Here is a 22,426-nt window from a genome sequence, read left to right as displayed (position 1 = left end):
TTATTTTGTATTTTCCCTTTATTACTGTATATGTGCTGTAAAAATTCTTTACACATTACCTCTAACTTAAACCTGTCTGCGTTTGTGTCAAGCTGCCATAGGGTTAGGTATCGGTTAATTTAGTGACTTTTGTGTTTATTGCCTGGGTTGGGCTTCCACAACCACCCCTCAAGTTTGTGAGTTCTTCACTACATAGACATGCGTTCTTTAGGGGTGACATGTATAATAAAAAGGGAGATTGAAGGTTGGCAAGGGGGTTATTTTGCCAAAGCGAATTGGCAGTTTAAAACTGACAACAGGCTGCAGTGGCAGACTTGGAACATGTTATAAGGGCTACTAAAGTGGATGGCACAATACATGATGTAGGCATACTAGTAACAATTAAGTTAACAGCCCTTGGAATATGGTATACCACTTTACTAGGAACTCATAAGCAAATTAAATATGCCAATCAGATGTAACCCAGTTTTACCAAGCTTTAGGTAGTGAGAACAAGCACTTTAGCACCGGATAGCAGTGGTAAACTGCACAGAGTCCTAAGGCCAAAAAAATGAATTTCATTAAAAAAAGTAAAAATGTTTAGAAGACCACCCTAAGGCTCAGACATCTAACATGTCTCACCCCAGCTGAAAGTGGGAAGAACTACTTAACCCCCTGGGAGTTCTTACCACTAAGGTGGAAGAACCTGGAGAGACCATCAGCATTGCTGTGGTCTGACCCAGGACAGTGTTCTATAGTCCATTCCATGTAGAGAGATGGATCACCTCAACAGTTTGGGATTCTCACCCCCCATTTGCTTGAGCCATCTGAGGGGCCACTGGTATGTCTGAGCCCGGAAGTGAGTCCCAACTAGGTATGGTCTAGGCTTCTTCAGTACCCAGATCACAACAAAGGCTTCCCTTTCAAAAGCACTCCACCTCTGTTTCTGGGGAAGTAACCTCTTGGTGAAGGCTACCATTGTTCTATGCCCTCCTCATTTAACTGTGCTAACACAGCCAAGCTCTGAGGCATCAGTTTAAACAATTGATTCTTTGGAGAAGTCAGGGGCTTTGAACAGGTGCAGCACATACTGCCTGTTTAAGGGTGTCAAAGGCTTTCCGGCAGGCCTGTGTTGAGGTCACCTTCATGGTCTACTTCTTAGAAGTCAGCTCATTTAAGGGGGCAGCAATGGTGCCATATCTGTTAACAACCCCCCTGCAATATTCAGTGAAAGCTCTCACTTCTGTGTGGGCTTTGGGGGGTTCCCAGGCCAGGGTAGTCTCCATTTTGTCCTGGGGGCTGCACCTTGCCCCCATCCATGAGGTGTCCCAAATATTGCCACAGAACCCTGCCCTATCTGCACTTGCCGGCCTTGATAGTCAGACCTGCCTGTTGCAGAGCCTGAAGTACCTCCTCCAAGTAAAACTGGTGGTCCTCCCATCTGCTACTGTAGACAGCGATGTCATCCAAGTAAGCAGCACTAAAAGCTTTCATACCAGCTAGGACTTTGTTCATTAACCTCTGAAAGGTGACAGGGTATTCCTCAATCCAAGGGCATCACCCTAAATTTGAAGTGGGCCTCTGGGATAAAAAATTCTGACCTACTTTTTGCTTACTCAGGGCAATCTGCTAGAATCTTGAAGTGAGGTCAAAAGTGCTCTGGAACTTGTCAGCCCCCAACCTGTCAAAGAGCTCATCAGCTCCAGGGATAGGATGTGCATCAGTCTTGGTGACTGAGTTGCACCACCTATTGTCCACACATATCCTAAACTTGGATTGGTGTCCATGAGGGAACTACTGGAGTGCTCAATTACTACCATTTCAAGCATTTTGGAGAATTCTTTCTTAATGCTGGACCTCACTTTGTCTGCCAGCCTCTCAATTTTGCTCTTTAAAGGCATAGGTGGTCATTCCAACCTCGGCGGTAAAAGGCGCTTACTGCCGTTCAGAAGACCGCCATAACACCGCCGCATCCGCGATAAACCGCCACGGTCATTCTGACCCACAACAGTCAAACCGCCAAAATACTGACATCCACAAAAGTCCGCCACAACAAAGGGCAGCGAGAAACTGACGATGACCAAACCTCCACCGTCACGCCAACAGAAATACGCCCACACTATCACGACACACGAATCCACGCGGCGGTCTTTCAACCGCGGTATTCCATTGGCGGTACACACCGCCGCGCTCAAAATACACACACACCTACAAAATACAACCACATTGGACAATTCAAAATACACACACCTGATACACATACACACACCCCTCCCATACACCCATTACAATATAAAATACACACCCACATCACCCACAAACCTCCACTCCTAGAGATTTGTGAACACGCACCGAGAAAAGACATCCGAGCACCCAGACGCCCAATTCACTGTCATCCAGCAATATTTGCACGCACTTCACACAACACAATACACATCACCACACTTAGCACCACACAATCCACCCTACACATCACCCACACCACCCAATGGCACCGCAAAGACACCCCAGGTTCTCTGATGATGAACTCAGGGTCATGGTGGAGGACATTGTACGAGTAGAGCCACAGCTGTTCGGGGCACAGGTGCAGCACACCACCATTGCCAGGAAGATGGAGCTATGGAGCACAATAGTCGACAGGGTCAACGCTGTGGGACAGCACCCAAGAAATCGGGACGACATCAGGAAGAGGTGGAACGACCTACGGGGGAAGGTGCGTTCCATGGTATCCAGGCACAACATCGCGGTGCAGAAGACTGGCGGCGGACCCCCACCTCCTCCCCCAGAATTTACAACATGGGAGGAGCAAGTCTTGAACATCCGGCATCCTGAGGGCCTCGCAGGAGTAGGCGGAGGAATGGACTCTGATAAGTCAAATCTTTACTACTTCTTCCCCCCACCCCACCTGCATGCCAACTCATACCCCCACCCTCACCCCCACCCCCATCACACCTACTCCTTGCAAATGTCTCACCATCACAACCCACCCATCCCAACACCTAGCCCTGCATGCGTCCACAAAGCATGGGCACCCATCACCTAAGCATGCCCACTGCACATACACATACAACCCCACCCCCAACCCCCGTCACAACAGCCCCCACAAAGGAATGCCAGCACTGGGGTACACGGGCACCCACCCATTGCACGCTATGGCACACACAGAAGCAATAACCATACTTTTATACCCCTGCAGGACCCGAACGCCACGTCCCCGCGCAGGAGGGTCCACATATGTCCACTCCACCCCCAGAAGAGGCCCACAGTGAGGACAGCAGCTCTGTCTCCCTGGATCTAGATGACCAGCCCTGTCCATCGGGGACCTCGGGACAGTCGGTTCCCCTCACACAGCCACAGGCCACAGCAGACCTTCCCCCCTCTGGGAACACCAGCACAGCACCCACCCAGCGGGCCCATACCTCTGTCCCCAGGACACGTCAATCAGCGGTGTGTCCACCACTACAGGGAACCCAGGCTAACCCAACACCCCAACAACAACAGGGACCTGGGGGCAGTGGTAGTGGGCACACGGTCCAGGGGACAGAGGCCCAGGGAAACAGGGGAACTGGGAGGGCTGCTGTGCAACAGGGGGGGGGACAGGCCCAGGGAACCCACTCTCCACAAGGCCCTCTCCTCCATCATGGGAGCATACCACCGCTCCCAGGAGACGATGGCGACGGTCCTGGCCAGGTTTCAGGAGATCCAGCTTCTGCAGGAGGAACAGTATATGGGGTTCAGGGAGGAACTAAGAAACATAAGTTAAGCCATGGGTACCATCGTAGTGGCCCTGAATCAGGTAGTCACCATATTGCGGGACACTGTGGCACCTCAAAGGGCCCCTGACACTAGCATGCACCAAGAACTGCCTACCACCTCCGCCGGCGCTAGAGGACAGGAGGCCCCGACATAAGACCAACAGGCCACCAGCACCCCACCCCCTGCAGAAGGAGAACCACCCCGCAAGCGGGCCCTGAGAACCAGGAAGAAGACAGAGTAAGATGTCAAGACCCCCGCCAGCAAAGGATACCGCCCTGATTGTCATCCCACTGTCCCACATTGTCACCCTGTCCAACCTTAAACTGCCCCTGCTCCACTTCCCACAGGCATTTGGACAATGCACCTGTGAAACTAATAGTCTGGACTCTGCCATGGACAATCCTCCACCATCACCCCTCACCGATTTGCAACCACCCATCCAATTTAGAGCACTTGAATAAAAACACTTATTGCACAAAACAATCTGGAGTCTGGCTGTGATTTAGAACAAATGTATTAGACATGACCGTGCCAAAATGTACATTCACATTGTGATGCCAACAAACCGCTGTCACACAGCTGTAGTCCATGGGGAAACAAAGCAGATGTCACGCAGTGGGGCCCACATCTCTGAAAACGGAAGGGAAAGTCACAACACAGTTACCATACACTGGGGGAAAAAGTCAGACAGTAGAGAGGTAGGAGTCTTTAAGTAAATGTAATATGCCGGTGTGTACTCTTACCTGTGTGTCACTGAAAATACTGCTGCATTACTGTGTTCCTGTTCTCTATGTCGTCCTCTTCGGCTTCCTCCTCTTCACTCTCCACAGGCTCCACAGCTGCTACAACACCACCATCTGGACCATCCTCCTGCAGAAAAGGCACCTGGCGGCGCAAAGCCAGGTTGTGAAGCATACAGCAGGCCACGATGATCTGGCACACCTTCTTTGGTGAGTACATTAGGGATCCACCTGTCATATGGAGGCACCTGAACCTGGCCTTCAGGAGGCCAAAGGTTCGCTCGATCACCCTCCTAGTCCGCCCATGGGCCTCATTGTACCGTTCCTCTGCCCTTGTCCTGGGATTCCTCACTGGGGTCAGTAGCCATGACAGGTTGGGGTAACCAGAGTCCCCTAATAGCCACACCCGGTGCCTCTGAAGTTGACCCATCACATACGGGATGCTGCTATTCCGCAGAATGTACGCGTCATGCACTGACCCAGGGAACTTGGCATTAACATGGGAGATGTACTGGTCTGCCAAACACACCATCTGTACATTCATGGAATGATAACTCTTCAGGTTCCTGTACACCTGTTCACTCCTGCTGGGGGGGACAAAAGCAACATGTGTCCCATCAATGGCACCTATGATGTAGGGGATATGTCCAAGGGCATAGAAATCAGCCTTCACTGTAGGCAAATCCCCCACCTCAGGGAAAACGATGTAGCTCCGCATGTGTTTGAGCAGGGCAGACAACACCTTGGAAAACATAGGCTGGGACATCCCTGATGATATGGCCACTGTTGTTTGAAATTACCCACTTGTAAGAAATGGAGTACTGACAGCACGTGCACTAGAGGGGGGATCCCTGTGGGTTGGCGGATGGGTGACATCAGGTCTGGCTCCAGCTGGGCACACAGTTCCTGTATAGTGGCTCGGTCAAGCCTGTATGTCAGTATGACATGTCGTTCCTCCATTGTCGACAGGTCCACCAGCGGTCTGTACACGGGAAGATTCCTCCATCTCCTCGCATGTCCCAGCGGACGGTGCCTATGAAGGACAACAGCGAGCACAGAGTCAATTAACCCACAGGTACGTAACCACAGCTTGCACATGACACGATTCCCAATGCATTGAATTGCTTGTATGAGTGTTGGTGCAAGGCCTAGGTATGTGTGACGCAGTTGGTAATTAGGCCATGTGGGCCCTTGAAATGGCGGCTGCCTGACCTGTGAAGTGCGACAGTGGGATGTGAGGTCAATGCGCTGGCGTGGCACACCGCAGCGGTAGGCGGTCGAAGACCGCGGCGCAAAGCCGCATAGGTTAACATTGAACCCTATGAGTTTCAGGAGCCAATGACGATGTGCGCCGGCGTTCGCGGTACGCACCGCCGCTGTACGCACCGCCGCGGGCGTGACCGCCATTTTCTATCTGCTTAATCACTCGATACCTGATCTTCGACAGGAGAGGACCTACACTGCAAGTGCTGCTATGACCTCGGTCTGGAAGAGACAATGGCTCATGCGACTGGGGAAAGGGCCCTTGCCTTCACTGCGGAGGAGTTGGAGAAACTTGTGGATGGGGTCCTCACCCAGTATGCGCTACTTTATGGTCCCCCAGACCAACAGGTAAGTACACTGGGACCATGCTTAGTGGGCAATGCCTGGGTTGAGTGGGGTGGATGAAAGATGGTGGGGAGGGGAGCGATTGAGGCATGCATCAAACGACAGATGAGAGCATGTGCCACATGGCAAGGGTGGGGATGGGGGGCCACTCACATCGAGCATGCAGAAGGTGATGACAATTTTTCTCTCCCTGTACATGTCACATAGGTCAGCGCCCACCAGAAAGTCGCGATTTGGCGTGCCATCGCCAAGGACGTCCGGACCCTGGGGGTCCACAACAGACGGGGCACCCACTGCCGGAAGAGGTGGGAGGACATCCGACGCTGGAACTGCAACTTTGAAGGAGACACCTTGTGTCCATTCCTTCCCAAATGGTTCAGTAGAGCAATGGTGTCGGCTGTGCAGCCACTTTTTGTCTTAGATGCAATCAGTAAGTCATCAATGTACTGTACTAGGGTTGACTCGAATGGCAATTCTAACGCTTCCAAGTCTTTCTTTAGGATCTGATTGAAAATTGACGGTGACTCAGAAAACCCTTGAGGAATTTGACACCAACTGTAAACTCTGTCTAAGAATTTGAAACAAAAGAGAAATTGGCTGTCCTCATGAAGAGGCACCGAAAAGAATGCTTGTGACAAGTCGATGACTGAGAACCACTCGGCATCGCAAGGGATTTGAAACATTATCACAGCTGGATTCGGTACTACAGGGCAGCATTTAATTACGATGTAATTTATTTTCCTCAAGTCCTGCACGATTCGGACCTTTCCACTAGGCTTTATTAGTCCCATGATTGGTGAATTACATGGACTGCTTAACACTTCTTTCAGTACTCCCTGTTTTACAAACTCGTCAATGAGTTGGGCGACTTTCATGAGGGTGTCTTGTGCCATGTGGTATTGTGGGGTCTGGGGAAAGGTTACATTTGGTTTTACGGTCACTTTCACTGGTTCCACTCCTTTCACCAATCCCACCTCTTTTCCTGTCATATCCCACACTTCCTTTCCGACTGTTTCCCGTAATTCAGCTGGAATATCTTCTTCAGTTATCATCGGAAAAAGGTTAATCAGAGGATATTCTTCATCGACAGTTTCCATCTCATCCCCTTCTACACTGTCCTCTTCTTCCCCATCACTGCTCGTCTGAATTCTAATTCCATCGTCCGAACACATAATCGAACATCCCAATTTGCACAATAGGTCTCTCCCTAACAGTGCTATCGGGCTTGAGTCACATACCACAAATTTATGTGACCCTTGATAGTTACCAATTCTGACTTGTACTGGATCTGTGATTGGGTTCGTCAGGTACCTGTTTGCTACTCCCACTACTTGAACTGTTCTCCCTGAGAGTGGCAAATTTGGTACTTCAATGCTCCTAACAGTTGAGCGTGTGGCTCCTGTGTCAACCAAGAATGAAACACGATGACCCATAACTCTTCCCTCCACATATGGACCCTTTTGATCAACTTCCAAGGATGCTGCAAGCACACAATTTCCCTCCTCATCTGAACTTTCACTCTCCCATACATTGTTTATTCCATTCTCACTGTGTAATGGGAACTGTTGTACTGTGCCATTTGTATTCATCACCTGACTCGAGATCTGTGGAGGAACCATCACTTGCTGCTGACTCACTGGTGCCAAAGGTATTTGCATTTGCTGATTAGGTACCACGGGAAACTGCTGTTGCATTGGCTGCATTTGCGTCATCTGCATACGGGGCATCTGCATCTGCTGCGGCTGCATGGGCTGTAATCCTTGCAGCTGATTTATGGTCTGAAAATTTGGGTTTGGACCTCTCATTTTCGGTCCCCTCATTGTCTGGAATGCATTGACATCATTGTTTTGCTGACCAACACCTGCACCTTCCTGCACCACCATCGGGCACTCGCGTTTCCAATGTCCGACGATTCCGCACACGTGACACGGCATCACCTTTTTCATTGCCTGCACACCATTCGGAATCGCAACAGTGTTCAAATCCGGACCATTACTCCCAAAGCCTCCTCTGCCTCTGCCTCTCGCCTGTGGCTGAAACACCATATTTCCCTGCGGCTGCGGCTGCGGTATCTGCTGTTGGAACCCTTGCAACCCTTGCAAACCTGTCTGAGCTCCTTTAAGTTGCACCATCATCACTTTCTCTTTCAACCTTTTCTGTTTCACTTCAATTTCGTCGCTACAGTATTTCGCATAATTCAACACCTCATCAATAGGTTTCGACTGCCAACAAATCAAATGCGTCTTTACCATCTGACTTATCTCTGGTCTCAGCCCTTCCACAAATATAAACACAAAATGAAGCATGTCCTCCGCCTCTATTGTTTCCGTGCCACTGTAGTTCTTGAACGCCTTCAACAACCTCTCATAGTAACCATGAATCGACTCTTTGGCCTCTTGGGCAGTTCGATCAATCTTCTGCCAATCCACATTTTTCGCCGCGACCTTCGTCTTCAAATGCTCAATCACCTTATAGTACAAGCTCATTACCATAGGTGATGGTGCACCCGTATCCCTGTCTCTCTCTGGTTCACTTGTCGGCCAACCTACAGCCCTTTTGCAGTCTTCCCACAAATCTGCCGGAACCACAATCTCAAAGAGGGTGTTCAGGTCTTCCCAAAGACATTTTGCAAGCTTCACAAACCTATCAGTCTGTTGATACCATTCAATCGGTTTCTCTCTCAGTTTGGGAAAATCATCCGTAAAAGACTGAATGTCACTTCTGTGCCACGGTACATGTATTAATTTTCCCCCTGCTGTCTCCCTCATTGGTAACATGGTTATTGCATCACTACTCTGTGGTCTTTTCTCCTTGTGCTCTGGGACACTGTCTTTCCTCTTTTCCTTTTTCTTTGCCCATCTGCTTTCCCATTTGTCTAAGCACCTCCACACTTGTGCACTCTGCAGCAATTCTCTAAGGTGCGCTTTCATGCCTGCTGACCTCATGTGTTCAAAGTCTGTGGTCCCGAAATCCAATCTATAGCTCCTGCTCAAGTGTTTTGTCTGGTCTATCTCAACCCCGTTTTTGTCAGCTATTTCCTGCAACCTTCTATGTACCGTGTTCACTTCTCTCGTAATCCTAGGACATAGATACCTCAGCTCTTCTTCCGAGTAGGACTCTAACCTATTCAAACCTATAGTCCCTTCCACCAATTCTTCTGCTTCCATGTTCAACCTTACCCTATTCAGACAGTCTTCTCCCTTCCCACTGGCTGAGCTTTGTGTGGAATTCAGACTGTTGAACCACTGCTTCAGCTGTTGCGCATTCAACCCCATCAGTGTAGCATTCACATCGACTGCCATTGATGGTTGCGGCAACTTTTCAGTGTTCGATGATAGCGGTATCATCAGTGGGGGACTCGACCTCACCACTGTTGACTGAGCGCATATGGGACTAAACTCCATCAAGGACCCAGATCCAGTTGGCAGAGCCGCTATCGGAGGTGTCTCTGGAGTGGTTTCTATGCACCTCCTTTCCGTCCCACTCTGCACCATTGATCCTTGACTGCTCATACCTGAGTTAGGCTGAATGTATAAAGGTACCGGTGGACCTACAGTAATGGGTAGGGATATCGCATCTGCGTTCTGTCCATTCCCCAGGTTCTGAGGCATGTTCATTCCCACATTATGGGTCATCATTGCCGGCATGCCCGTCTGACTCCCCGTCATCTGAGCATGTGTGGTTCCCCCCTGCATCTGCTTTTGAGGCATCAAAAACTGGGTTGATTCAGCTTGTGCCAATGTTGGGTTGCAACCATTCTGTACTCCCATTACGGTTGGATCTAGAGTCATTCCCGTACTGTTGTCACTGCTGTAGTACCTTGGGGCCTGCGGCTGATAATTTTCTGCTGTTTTCAATATAGGCACATCTGGATATATTCTCCTAACCTGCGGTATCTGCGGGGTGAACAGTAAACTCGGGTCCTTAGATCCCGATGGCGTTTCTGAATTCGGAGTTTCATTATTCTGTACCGGTGCCGGAGGGGCAGAACTGGTACTTGGACCTTGTTCACTCTCTGCATAAGGTGGTGGACGGTCGTTCAGCAATTGCATGATGAACTCCTCATCCTCTGACTCGTCTTCTCTATCTTTGGAACACCTCCTGTTTGTCTTACAGGTAGCTTTCTTGCCTGTCGCCTCTTCTTCCTTAGCAATTGCGGGAAACAATTTTATCCCCTGCAATATATCTGACCTCCACACCTTCTGTGCATTATCCCACCTAGCGTCCGCTAGTGTCTTTTCTACCTTTCTTATCCTGGTCTCGAACTTTTGCTGTTGCTGTCTAGCCATTAGTTCCCAAACCGCTAGAGCCTCAAACTGTGCTGGCCTTGGAGGTACCTTCATGTCGTACATCGCGAATCTAAAATTCTCTAGGATCCTTATATTGAATGTCCCATGGATCGGGAACGCTACGCTCCCATGTTTCTCTGTCAGCTTGTGCCATTGCTTTAGCCAAAGGCACGGAGCTACCCCCCTTTCCTCCATTACAATGTAAGCTGGTGTACCTTCGGGTGGCGTCTCCTCTCCTACGCTCGCTTTAATGTAAGACTCCCCCTTCATCGCACTCTTTAATGCTTTAAAAAATTTAATTTTCTCGTCTTTTATTTCTCAAAGTTTGTAATCAATAAGTGACTTTAATTCCCGGAATACTCTTCGCTTGCCTTTCCCCTTCCAATCGAGCCCCACGGACTGCGTCCAATCCGTGCGCGACCCTTCTCTGCAACCAACCTATCCCAGCGCGGCTCCTAGTGACGTCACACTCACACACACTGCGGCTGACAAAGCCTCGCGGCTTGTCCTCCTTCACTCAGCTCCTCTCGTAACAACTTCTAGCATGTATCGCGAGCAACCAAATAATAATAAAACAGATCTGTCGGTTTACTACAGGAAGGGTAACACAATCGCTTCAGGACCTTAGGGATTTTTCACTAGCCTCAGCAGTTATTCCATCTTTCTCGGTCCCCACTTTCGCAAGCAAATTCTGACCCGCAGACTCTGCTCTCAACTTGTCAGTGATCTATTCTAGTGCACTTAGAATTTGTCAAAGCCCGAAGTCGAAGTTTTCTTTCACTCCCTTAACACACGTACCGACTCGTTGACCACGCCCGGTCAACCTATTAAACCGACCAGACCACAACATAAAACAAGTGTCTCATACACTTTTCAACATACTCCGGAGTCTCTTGACCTCGCAGGGCCCGTCTCAACAACAACAACCACGCGGACCTTTTTCTGCACAAAGCGCCACATGCACATGAAGTTCGACGACTTCCCTACTCTCACACTCGGAGTCGCACCTCCGCTATTCTCTAAAATCCTCGCAACCTTTTCAAACAATCTGCGGCAATAAGCTGTGCAAGCGCAAAACCCTGACTTCACTCATACCGTCACTAGTACCGCCAACGCCGATTTCACACCTCCATTCTCTCCATTCGCAAGCTCCGAGATCCCGGGAAAGTCGCGGGGGACTTAGGGCATCATCATTCTCTCAATCTGTTTTACCCAAGAAAAATCTAATTCAACACCATATACCTCTCGAGCGGGGTCCCAAAGGGCGAAACCGTCCTCTCGAGTGAGGTCCCAAAGGGCGTAACCGTTCTCTCGAGTGGGGTCCCAAAGGGCGAAACCGTTACCTCTCGAGTGGGGTCCCAAAGAGCGTAACCATTACCTCTCGAGTGGGGATCCCAAAGGGCGTAACCGTCCTCTGCTACCATCTACTGATAGAGCGTTCCGTCTTAATAAATTACCTGTATCTGGACGCTCTTGGGTCGATGAATCTTTTGACCAAGTGGGGCTCTCTTCACCCGAGAGTAATCAATTTAATCAAATCAATAATCAATAACGAACATAAGCGATGCCCTGATCAACATAACACTTCACAGTTAATCCAGAAAACATTTCGGCGAACCATGACCTTTCGGCCATGAATAACCACACCAGTTTATTCAAAGTTGATGCATTTATTTCCCTATATTAACAAAGCTAGCACGATATAAACGTGTCTCAACACCAAATGATATATGTAAATGAACATTAATAGCTGTCCATAACGGCGAAAAAGATGCAATCTATGCAGCATTTGAATAACAATGCATTCGATAATAGCAACGCAAACCACTAAAACTATAATCTGTAATGGGCTAATTGCATACATTAGTCAGCATAACAAGGTCTCAAATTGCATTGTGCAACAAATGAATCCTCATCTAACCTCAAATTAGCATCTGCATGTGGGACTTCATGCAAAAACAATTTAGCAACATTAATTTGGAAAACTCCTAACTAGGGCTCTTATCAAAAATCAGCAGTTGGTTACCTAAAAAGAAAACACAATGCAATTGTACATTTTCCTTTCATATTTACCAAATTCAATCAGCATTCAAGGAAGTCTTCGTCTCATAGGTACCGGTTTCGATCAGCATGGGACGGGGGCAAAAGGGCAGGGTGGACGGGGCAATTGCCTCACAGCGGCAAGATAAAAGGACAAAACTACTACTTCATGCAAGGAACGAATCAAAGTTAAAGTCTCTAGGGCGAGAATTACTTAAAGTCTCTTTCTCTCGATTAGAGAAAGCATCAAAGTCTCATCGAACATCAATTGGCATCGTAGAAGATGGCAAAATGACGAGGTCGGCAAGATGGGCCATAATGGCCGCAATGTCCTGCAAATGGCGGGTAATGGCAAATGTCTAATGGGTAATGTCCGATGGAAAATGTCCGGGTAATGGCTAATGTCAAAATGGCGAATGGCAAATGGCTGCTTTCTTCTTGTGCACCAGGTTTAAATAAACAACAGTTCAAATCCAGTAGGGTCTTCCATTGGAGGGTTCATAGGTTGGCTTCAAATTGTCCAATCAAAAACAACAATTCACAAGCTTCTACTTAGGCATACATTATCCTTGGAGTCGGGAACATAAGTTGCAACATATTTTACCAATTAACTCACTTTCAGAGCGTCCATTGTCTGCACCTGCAGATTGACCTTGGAGCAAAGAAGAAGATGCCAGGCTGGCACGAAACCTTAAAGATTAGCATGTGAACCGATCTCACTGGAAAAGTACAGCTTCAATCAAGAATACACGTTTATTAGCACATTAGAAAAACACGAGCATCTAAACCGTGAGACAAGGCAACTAGGCCAAAGCCTCCACTAAAGTTATGCTAAGTTAAAACATTTCAAACAAGCAAATCATGGCACACGTTTACGGTTATGTCAGATTAGTACAATTCTAATACATCACGTTATATAAAGCACGCTTATAAATGTTGGCAAACTACTCTGAGGGCACATTTGTCCCCGTACAATCTTTATTAGTTGGGTTAAAGTCACACTTGATTATTGCAGCACTACGTTTATGCGCTAATAAATGTAAAACCTTCGTTTCTGCGTCATCAATCCCTCCTCTGATGACTATTTGTCATCACACAAAACTATTCCCACAAATTTGATTCCATTAAAATTCTGTCAGTTCTCTTTGCCTTTTAGTTCCCCTTGTTCTTGCTTTGTATTCTTCTGCCATTCTTTTCATCATTTTCTCTTCCTTCCTCCTCTTAATTCTTGCCATGATCATTAGTATTCCCCTCTTTATTCCCCAAATCCCAAAGATGCAAATTAGTACTATTAGTATTCCCTGTATTATTTTTAGTAATATTCCATTCCAAATGCCACCAAGCCAATTTCCCACTAAAGCAATTCCCTTTCCAACCTTCTCCCAAACTCCTGGTTCTTTCAATTCCTTCAAGTCTGCACTCTCTTTTGTTAGATTTGCAAGCATTGTTTTAATCTTCACACTGTTGTCTGGTATATACGTGCAACAGTAACGCGCACCAAGCATTTTGCAAACGCCGCCATCCTTTGCTAAAAGAATGTCTAGGGCAAGCCTGTTTTGAAGAGTCATAGCTCTTTCTGCTGCAAGTTCAGCATCCATCAGGATTATAGCACCTGAAAACTTTGTCAACATGTTATCCACTATAGTAGACAACTTTCTTATTTTGATGGAATTCAACACAACTCCCAATGAAGGAATCATGGCTCCAAATATATCTCCTACCACAGCAGCTGCGGTCTCTCTTTTCTGGATACGATGAGATCCAGACGTCTTTGGAATCACCGATAGGTCATCCAGTTGATAAACCTTTGGGAACACTATACCCAAATAACATCTCCCCCACCATCCCTTTGGAAGTCGATAATAGGCATTATGCCCACAAATGTAATATACACCAGGTATGACAGGATCAAGTCCGTTCAGCATGAATGTCCATTTGGCCTTAAAGATAAACGTATGTTTACATTCACTCGCTCCCACGAAAATGTTATCATAATAAGATTCACCACGATATATAAAAAATTTCCCTACATGCCAAGCGCCTAAAGCTATTTTCCCTTGTGTTTTTATTGCGGCAAAAGCATAATTATCTACTGAAGTCCTCTTACTTAGCTCTTTTTCTAATTTCGCATTCATTTGTGCCCTTCTATCATCTGTGCGATCTAAAAAGCTTATTTCTACTGCAGAGAGCGAGCAGGTAAGGTTTTCCCTATGAGCGTGAGCTGTTTCAAAAGGTTGCATTGGCTCGAAAAATTCCCTCATTATTTTAGCATCCCAATCTTTAGCAATCTGGCTTAGTTGCGTTATTATAGGAACATATGCAAAGGTAACATCATAATTTGAATAAAAATACTGTATGTTAGTTTGACCATAAAATCTAGAAGTTACTATACTACATGTAATCCCATATGTAAGAGGCATGTGGTGATAAGTCACCCCTTCCGTTACCGATGTCGGTATCTGTGTACACACATAACAATCTTTCGCATCCATAGTCTCAACATATTCTGTTAGTAGGCGATAGAAAACATTATACGAAAGTTCCTTCTTATCATGCAAGTGTCTCTCATCTAATTCTAGTCTTTTCAATGCGGTTAGTTCAGTGACAGTAACAGGAGCAGAAGTAGAAGCATCAATTTTCTCATTCTCACCCTTACCACGCGTTGCAAGCACTATTGCCATTATTATTAGTACACATGCAGTTATCAAGCCTATACACGCATATTTACAATATTTCACTCTACTGTTTTGTGTAGCGTACTTAGTCATGATCTGTATAGAATCAGAGAGCTAGAAGCACTTATAAAGAAACGATTTAGCAATTAGTTACAAAGCTGAACGAGCGCAATGTTCACACAGTTTTCTTCAGGCTCAGTCACTTATCGGTTAGCAGCATTTGTCTCAATTCGGCATTTGTCTCAATTCGGCAATTGTCTCAATTCGGCAATAACTCAGTCTTTTATCAGTTAGCAACGTTGTCTCAAATCAGGTTTAAGAGTTCTCAAATCGGGTTTAAGAGTCAATCAGGTTATCAAAGTCTTATCAAGTTAGCAAATGTCTCATCTGGTTTAGCAATGTCTCAGCTGGTTGTATCACGTTAGATTATAGCAAGCAATGTCATTTATCAGTTTTTTTTTTTCATTTTTTTTTTCAGTCAATAGTGTCCATAAAACTTTTCTTTTCTATTGGTATCTCTTCTTCTTCGTTCTCGAGGCTAAGAGATACAAATTCGTCGGTCCAATCGTCATTGACTACATATGCCCATTCTGGACCGGAATATCTCCTGTTTGGTATCCTTTTCCTTTTCAATTTTGCATCTCTCTTTGATTCTGCCTCACTGGTACTTTCCTCTTTGGCCAAGTCTTTTTCTTCACTTGATGTTGGTACCACGACAGACACTTCCTTTCTTTTCTCTTTCACTCTTGGCCCTTCACTGTCGTTCAACGTTTCTCTAGTCCTTACTTTTACTGGTGATATACTTGGTCTTCTCTTTGCACTGTGTCCACTTGATGGACCTGCGATCTCTTCTGAAGAAGTTTGAACAGTTTTGTTCTGTTCTGCCTTATCCCCTCCTCCTGGGGAGTCAATCAGGTTTTCCTTTTCTTTTTCTGTACCGTCTGCTTCTGGGAAAGCCCTCCTCTGATCAGGCTCTCCTGCTTCTTCACCTCTTTCGAGCCCTTTGTCACCGTTACTTTCTTCAGGCTCTTTGTCACTTTCAGCTGCTTCAGGCTCTTTGTTACCTTCAGCTGCTTCGTCGCTGTCTGAGGTTTCTCCTTGGTCTTCCCCAAGTGAATCGGTTGTTTCGTCCTCAGAGAATATTTCTCTCTCCTCTATTTCTGCCTGTTCGCTTCTAGTTCTGTTTTGCTCTGTCTCAGCGCTCGGCACTTTGTTATCAGGTACTGGCAGTTTCAGCGCTTCAACTTCCTCATCTGTGGGACACAACACTTTCTTTGTATGACTGGCGTGAATCCAGTTGGGAACTCCTGCACACTTCACAGCGGTAGTGGTCGTCAGGATCACTTGGAAAGGGCCTTTCCAACGGGGTTCCAGACACGACTTCCTCACGTGCTTCTTTATCACGACCCAGTCACCTGCTTTCAGTGTGTGTCCTGGACCTTGGATCGGTGGCAAGGTGGTTGCTTCCACCTGGTGAGAGAAAGAGCGAACCACGTCAGCCAGACCTTTGCAGTAGTCTAACACCATATCATCTGTAATATTCAAAAGCGCGTTTGCGGGAACTGCAGGAAGTCTCATGGCCCTGCCCATGAGAATTTTGTGCGAGGACAATCCAGTCTTTCTGTCAGGGGTGTTTCTCATTGACATTAACACCAAAGGCAATGCGTCAGGCCATTTCAAATTTGTCGATGCACATATTTTCGCCATTCTTGATTTCAGTGTACCATTCATTTGTTCCACCAGTCCTGAGGCTTCAGGGCGATAGCTACAATGCAGTTTTTGCTCAATGTTCAGCGCTGCACAGAGTAACTTTATCACCTCGTTATTGAAGTGACTTCCTCTATCTGATTCTAAAGAGATCGGGAATTCGAAACGTGGTATCAACTCCCTCAACAATAGTTTTGCAACTGTAAGGCTGTAATTTCTACGTGTGGGGTATGCTTCAATCCAGTGACTAAAAATGCACACAATCACCAACACATACTTCAGACCTCCATGCACAGGCATCTCAATAAAGTCCATCTGCATTCTGCTGAACGGGCCACTCGCCCTGCCAATGTGGCTCATGTTCACAACCGTTCCCTTTCCTGGGTTAATCTGCTGACAAATGACACAACGATGGCAAACTGCTTCTGCAGCTTGACGGAATCTGGGGTTAAACCAATCAGTTTTGAACAATCTTATCATGGCATCTCTCCCTAGGTGAGCCTGCCCATGATAGAACCGCGCTAGCTGCGATAAGAGACAATTTGGTAAAACAAATTTTCCCTCATTTGAAACCCATAACTCATCTGGTCTCTTTGTACATTGTGACTTAATCCAGGAAGCTCTTTCATCCTCCCTGACGCTATTCTGTAATGCTTTTAGTTCATCCATTGTATCCACGACCTTCAAGGCAAATGCTTCAGCTGGTTCGAGCTCTGGCCCACTTATCAAATTCCATTCCTCCCTGAGCAATATACAGTTCAAAGCACAAAATCTTGCGACTTGATCCGCATATGCATTTCCCAGAGAAACATAGTCCTGTCCTTTTGTATGAGCACTACACTTTACCACTGCAATTTCGGCTGGCATCTGAATGGCGTGTAACAATTCCCTTATTCTCTCCCCGTTTTTCACTGGGGACCCTGAAGAGGTCAGGAAACCTCTCTGTGACCATAATTGACCAAAGTCGTGCACAATTCCAAACCCGTACTGACTATCAGTGTAAATGGTAACCTTCATCAATGTAGACAGTTGGCATGCTCTTGTAAGGGCTACAAGCTCTGCTACTTGTGCGGAATAGACTCCTTGAAGCCAGGACGCTTCCAAGACACCTGTCACAGTACATACAGCATATCCTGCTTTCAATATTCCCAATGCATCTCTTAAACATGACCCATCGACAAAAACAATTTGGTCATTTTCATCAAGCTTAGTATCCCTAATATCAGGTCGGGGTTTTGTGCAAAATTCAGTCACCTGAAGGCAGTCGTGCTCGACGTCTTCAGCGTTCTCAATTTCAGCATTTTTACCGGGAAGCAAGGTTGCTGGATTCAACGTAGTGCACCTTTTCAGCTGCACATTCGGTGAGCCCAGAATTATTGTTTCATACCTTGTGAGTCTTGCTCCAGTCATGTGTTGTGTTCGGGAGCGGGTCAAAAGTATCTCAACTGAGTGAGGGACCATGACTGTTAATGGGTGTCCCATCACTATTCCTTCACTCTGAGTGAGGCTGATACCAACTGCTGCTACGGCGCGCAAACACCCTGGCAGTGCTGCTGCGACCGGATCCAAAGTAGCTGAAAAATACGCTACTGGTCTGTTTATGCCACCATGGGCTTGGGTCAAGACAGACAAAGAACATGCATCACGTTCATGACAAAACAATGTGAAAGGCTTTGTGTAATCAGGCATACCTAAAGCTGGAGTCCTGCACATGCATTCTTTCAATTCAATAAAAGCATCCATCTCATCTCTTTTCAGCTCAATTTCATCCAAGGCATCCTTCTGGGTCAGTTTCAGTAAAGGCTTTGCTAGAGTTGAGAAGTTGGGAATCCACTGGCGACAGTAGCTCACCATCCCCAAAAACTTCCTCACCTCCCTCCTTGTCTTTGGTGGACTCATTTGAAGTACACTTGTTATTCTTTCCTTCATTATTCTCCGTGACCCTTTCTCTATTTGATGACCCAAGTATTTCACTTTCTTCTGACAGAACTGCAACTTTGAAGGAGACACCTTGTGTCCATTCCTTCCCAAATGGTTCAGTAGAGCAATGGTGTCGGCTGTGCAGCCACTTTCTGTCTTAGATGCAATCAGTAAGTCATCAATGTACTGTACTAGGGTTGACTCGAATGGCAATTCTAACGCTTCCAAGTCTTTCTTTAGGATCTGATTGAAAATTGACGGTGACTCAGAAAACCCTTGAGGAATTCGACACCAACTGTAAACTCTGTCTAAGAATTTGAAACAAAAGAGAAATTGGCTGTCCTCATGAAGAGGCACCGAAAAGAATGCTTGTGACAAGTCGATGACTGAGAACCACTCGGCATCGCAAGGGATTTGAAACATTATCACAGCTGTATTCGGTACTACAGGGCAGCATTTAATTACGATGTCATTTATTTTCCTCAAGTCCTGCACGATTCGGACCTTTCCACTAGGCTTTATTAGTCCCATGATTGGTGAATTACATCGACTGCTTAACACTTCTTTCAGTACTCCCTGTTTTACAAACTCGTCAATGAGTTGGGCGACTTTCATGAGGGTGTCTTGTGCCATGTGGTATTGTGGGGTCTGGGGAAAGGTTACATTTGGTTTTACGGTCACTTTCACTGGTTCCACTCCTTTCACCAATCCCACCTCTTTTCCTGTCATATCCCACACTTCCTTTCCGACTGTTTCCCGTAATTCAGCTGGAATATCTTCTTCAGTTATCATCGGAAAAAGGTTAATCAGAGGATATTCTTCATCGACAGTTTCCATCTCATCCCCTTCTACACTGTCCTCTTCTTCCCCATCACTGCTCGTCTGAATTCTAATTCCATCGTCCGAACACATAATCGAACATCCCAATTTGCACAATAGGTCTCTCCCTAACAGTGCTATCGGGCTTGAGTCACATACCACAAATTTATGTGACCCTTGATAGTTACCAATTCTGACTTGTACTGGATCTGTGATTGGGTTCGTCAGGTACCTGTTTGCTACTCCCACTACTTGAACTGTTCTCCCTGAGAGTGGCAAATTTGGTACTTCAATGCTCCTAACAGTTGAGCGTGTGGCTCCTGTGTCAACCAAGAATGAAACACGATGACCCATAACTCTTCCCTCCACATATGGACCCTTTTGATCAACTTCCAAGGATGCTGCAAGCACACAATTTCCCTCCTCATCTGAACTTTCACTCTCCCATACATTGTTTATTCCATTCTCACTGTGTAATGGGAACTGTTGTACTGTGCCATTTGTATTCATCACCTGACTCGAGACCTGTGGAGGAACCATCACTTGCTGCTGACTCACTGGTGCCAAAGGTATTTGCATTTGCTGATTAGGTACCACGGGAAACTGCTGTTGCATTGGCTGCATTTGCGTCATCTGCATACGGGGCATCTGCATCTGCTGCGGCTGCATGGGCTGTAATCCTTGCAGCTGATTTATGGTCTGAAAATTTGGGTTTGGACCTCTCATTTTCGGTCCCCTCATTGTCTGGAATGCATTGACATCATTGTTTTGCTCACCAACAACTGCACCTTCCTGCACCACCATCGGGCACTCGCGTTTCCAATGTCCGACGATTCCGCACACGTGACACGGCATCACCTTTTTCATTGCCTGCACACCATTCGGAATCGCAACAGTGTTCAAATCCGGACCATTACTCCCAAAGCCTCCTCTGCCTCTGCCTCTCGCCTGTGGCTGAAACACCATATTTCCCTGCGGCTGCGGTATCTGCTGTTGGAACCCTTGCAACCCTTGCAAACCTGTCTGAGCTGCTTTAAGTTGCATCATCATCACTTTCTCTTTCAACCTTTTCTGTTTCACTTCAATTTCGTCACTACAGTATTTCGCATAATTCAACACCTCATCAATAGGTTTCGACTGCCAACAAATCAAATGCGTCTTTATCATCTGACTTATCTCTGGTCTCAGCCCTTCCACAAATCTAAACACAAAATGAAGCATGTCCTTCGCCTCTATTGTTTCCGTGCCACTGTAGTTCTTGAACGCCTTCAACAACCTCTCATAGTAACCATGAATCGACTCTTTAGCCTCTTGGGCAGTTCGATCAATCTTCTGCCAATCCACATTTTTCGCGGCGACCTTCGTCTTCAAATGCTCAATCACCTTATAGTACAAGCTCATTACCATAGGTGATGGTGCACCCGTATCCCTGTCTCTCTCTGGTTCACTTGTCGGCCAACCTACAGCCCTTTTGCAGTCTTCCCACAAATCTGCAGGAACCACAATCTCAAAGAGGGTGTTCAGGTCTTCCCAAAGACATTTTGCAAGCTTCACAAACCTATCAGTCTGTTGATACCATTCAATCGGTTTCTCTCTCAGTTTGGGAAAATCATCCGTAAAAGACTGAATGTCGCTTCTGTGCCACGGTACATGTATTAATTTTCCCCCTGCTGTCTCCCTCATTGGTATCATGGTTATTGCATCACTACTCTGTGGTCTTTTCTCCTTGTGCTCTGGGACACTGTCTTTCCTCTTTTCCTTTTTCTTTGCCCATCTGCTTTCCCATTTGTCTAAGCACCTCCACACTTGTGCACTCTGCAGCAATTCTCTAAGGTGCGCTTTCATGCCTGCTGACCTCATGTGTTCAAAGTCTGTGGTCCCGAAATCCAATCTATAGCTCCTGCTCAAGTGTTTTGTCTTGTCTATCTCAACCCCGTTTTTGTCAGCTATTTCTTGCAACCTTCTATGTACCTTGTTCACTTCTCTCGTAATCCTAGGACATAGATACCTCAGCTCTTCTTCCGAGTAGGACTCTAACCTATTCAAACCCATAGTCCCTTCCACCAATTCTTCTGCTTCCATGTTCAACCTTACCCTATTCAGATAGTCTTCTCCCTTCCCACTGGCTGAGCTTTGTGTGGAATTCAGACTGTTGAACCACTGCGTCAGCTGTTGCGCATTCAACCCCATCAGTGTAGCATTCACATCGACTGCCATTGATGGTTGCGGCAACTTTTCAGTGTTCGATGATAGCGGTATCATCAGTGGGGGACTCGACCTCACCACTGTTGACTGAGCACATATGGGACTAAACTCCATCAAGGACCCAGATCCAGTTGGCAGAGCCGCTATCGGAGTTGTCTCTGGAGTGGTTTCTATGCACCTCCTTTCCGTCCCAGTCTGCACCATTGATCCTTGACCGCTCATACCTGAGTTAGGCTGAATGTACAAAGGTACCGGTGGACCTACAGTAATGGGTAGGGATATCGCATCTGCGTTCTGTCCATTCCCCAGGTTCTGAGGCATGTTCATTCCCACATTATGGGTCATCATTGCCGGCATGCCCGTCTGACTCCCCGTCATCTGAGCATGTGCGGTTCCCCCCTGCATCTGCTTTTGAGGCATCAAAAACTGGGTTGATTCAGCTTGTGCCAATGTTGGGTTGCGACCATTCTGTACTCCCATTACGGTTGGATCTAGAGTCATTCCCGTACTGTTGTCACTGCTGTAGTACCTTGGGACCTGCGGCTGATAATTTTCTGCTGTTTTCAATATAGGCACATCTGGATATATTCTCCTAACCTGCGGTATCTGCGGGGTGAACAGTAAACTCGGGTCCTTAGATCCCGATGGCGTTTCTGAATTCGGAGTTTCATTATTCTGTACCGGTGCC

This window comes from Pleurodeles waltl, chromosome 4_1 (genome assembly GCF_031143425.1).
Source record: "Pleurodeles waltl isolate 20211129_DDA chromosome 4_1, aPleWal1.hap1.20221129, whole genome shotgun sequence".
In the NCBI taxonomy this organism is placed as follows: domain Eukaryota; kingdom Metazoa; phylum Chordata; class Amphibia; order Caudata; family Salamandridae; genus Pleurodeles; species Pleurodeles waltl.
The sequence above is the reverse complement of the archived record's forward strand: the minus strand, read 5'-3'. Positions refer to the sequence as shown.